The following is a 2,412-nucleotide window of genomic DNA, read 5'->3' on the forward strand; positions in this document are numbered from 1 at the left end:
GGGCCGCCGCCGCCGCCGCCGCCACGGTGGTCATCCTGCGGCTACCGCCAGGCTGCGAGTGGCGCGACCGGGCGACTGCAGGGCTGCGCTCCACGCCGCGGGCGGAGGCTGCCTGCGTCGGAACACGTGGCGCTGCGGCCCCGCCTCCGGCAGCGGGAAGCTGAGATTGGCGGGGGCGGGGTGGGCGGGGATTGGCTGGACGGGACTGGGAATAGAGGCGGGGCCGCAGGGCTGGTCACCCGGGTCAGGCTGTCCGGGTGGGCGGAGCCGGGACTGTGGGCGTGGTCCGAAATGGCGGGGGCCTTAGCTGTGGGGCTACTTCGGTGCAGTGGTCCAGGGGCCACCCAACCTGAGCCACAAGACGGCCCCCGCACAGGTCCCTCCTCCCGCCTGCGTGGCAGCTCTGAGCTCTCTCCTTGCCTGCTCCATGCTCCCACCTTTCGTGGCCGGTTTACAATGGTGACCGCTGACTGCACCAGTGGCGTATGCCCTGCCCTGCACCGTGGGGCCCTTCGAAGCCACCCGGATCCCCGGCTCAGATCAGTGCCGGCCGACCCTGGGGCGTGCATGGGTGTAGATCCAGCCTCTGAAGCTCTGTAACTTTGTCCTTAGGGCGACAGCAGGAGGTCAGAGCCCACCCTGGATCCCACCTCGGAGGAGGGCCTGGGTTGCGTCCAGCTCCTGCCCTCCACGGTACCCCCACTCCAGCTGGGCTGCACCTGTCCGGGCCCTACAGTTCCACAAAAGCCCGAAAAAGCAGGCAGCCTCTGTGCACAGAGTCCCCCTGGTCTCCCCAAGATGGTGCTGTCCCTCTTGCCCCTGAGGACCTGAGAGAGGAACAGTAGCTCACCTGAAGTCTCAAGGCTGAGCCCTCCCTCCACCCACTAGGTAGGGTTCAGTGGGATGCTCGCTGAATAATCATTAACAGCTAGCAGTTAATGTTTTACAAATTATGGATAAAATGAAGGGTAATAAACTTTCAAAAGAGATGTCAAGCTGGGCATGGTGGTGCACGTACTCTGGGAGGCTGAAGCAGGAGGATGACAAGCCTGGGCAACTAGGCAACTTAGCAAGACTGGGTCAAAATAAAAAGTTGGGGGGGGCCTGCCCCTTAGCTCAGTTCTTTAAGTGGCTGCTTCAACAAAGCAGTCAGGCTCAGGTTGCTGTGGTTTGATCCCCACAACTCAAGCCAGCCAATCATACCCTGAAGGCATTTGGAGCAAAATAAAAAGTTGTGGGGAGGTAACTCAGTGGGAAGGAGTGTGTCACACAGGATATCGAACACAATCCATGGGGCCAGGGAGATAGTTCAGTGGCACAAGCTCCTACCTGGCAAGCACAAGGTCCTGAGTTCAATCCCTAGTACCAAGAACAAAACAAAAAATAAATCATAATCCATGGAATTTAGTAATTTAAATTTACTTTATATTTTCAATTTACTCAATTTGTATCGTGCTTAATAAAAAGATCTGGTGGTCGACATTGTAGTTTGTTTAAGTGAAAATGCAGGAACTCAGAAAACCACATAGTAGTAAAAACATAACTAGAAGTTTAATAATTCTGCTTCTGTATATATTTTTAGATACGGGACCCTGTGAAGTCAACATTACTCTACCAACTCTAGAAGTGCAAACTCTTTAATCGGGTAGTTTCTGCTAAAACACTTAGGAGCTCCTCTTTTAGAGGACTAAAAGTTCCTTTTAGCCAAAATCAGTTACAGGATTTTAAAAGACTAAGAAAAATCAGCTAGGAAGAATGTATGCAATGTGTTAATTATTGAAACTGTCCTACCAATTTGATTTGAAACTGTCTCATTGCTATTTGTTTATCAATAAAATTATGGGGAAAAAAATAAATAAAAAAGAAAAAGAAAAATCAGATCCTCAGGCCTTGTTTAGTGCGGCTCCTAAGTGTTTTAGCAGAAACTACTCAATTAAAGAGTTCTAAATAAAGACAAGTAAGAAAAACAGACACAGGAGCCCACAGTAATTTGTAGTGCTTATTAGTATCATTTGATGTCCTCAACAATTTTCCACTTGAGATCGTCTCTGCAAGATACACTTCCAAGGAGCCAACCTGTCATCCGATCTGTGAAACACCACAGAGCTGCTAAGAGCTCCGAAGAGAAGGCCCAGGGCTCATCAGGGCCAAAGGCTCAGCAGGGCGGGCAGCACACTGGAGGGAGCCGGCCTCCACTCTCACCCTCAGCAGACAAAACTCTCAGCCTGGAACACTTGCCCAAGCTGCTCTCGTGGCCCAAAGATAAACTCTGGCAGGAATCATCTTTCCCAGGGTCTTGTGCCTTCCACTGCATCTTCTCCTAGGCAGAAACGCAGAGAATGAGTCTCAAAGTCCTGTCTTTGAGCTCAAAGCATATTTGCATTTATCTGCAACCTGCTGGGATGTGGTCCC

The 2,412-nt window shown here is 51.7% G+C and overlaps 1 protein-coding gene across 1 annotated transcript in view; it reads right to left on the bottom strand.

Annotated features, from left to right (window-relative positions):
* Nt5dc3 (5'-nucleotidase domain containing 3) overlaps positions 1–715 on the bottom strand; it is a 42,519-nt gene extending 41,804 nt beyond the window's left edge. The window contains exon 1 of the mRNA XM_004623920.2: positions 651–715. The gene's annotated coding sequence lies outside the window, so the exon portion shown is untranslated. The remainder of the gene's footprint in view (positions 1–650) is intronic.
* Positions 716–2,412: the final 1,697 nt, after the last annotated feature.

This window comes from Octodon degus, unplaced genomic scaffold (genome assembly GCF_000260255.1).
Source record: "Octodon degus isolate 3935 unplaced genomic scaffold, OctDeg1.0 scaffold00004, whole genome shotgun sequence".
Lineage (NCBI taxonomy): Eukaryota > Metazoa > Chordata > Mammalia > Rodentia > Octodontidae > Octodon > Octodon degus.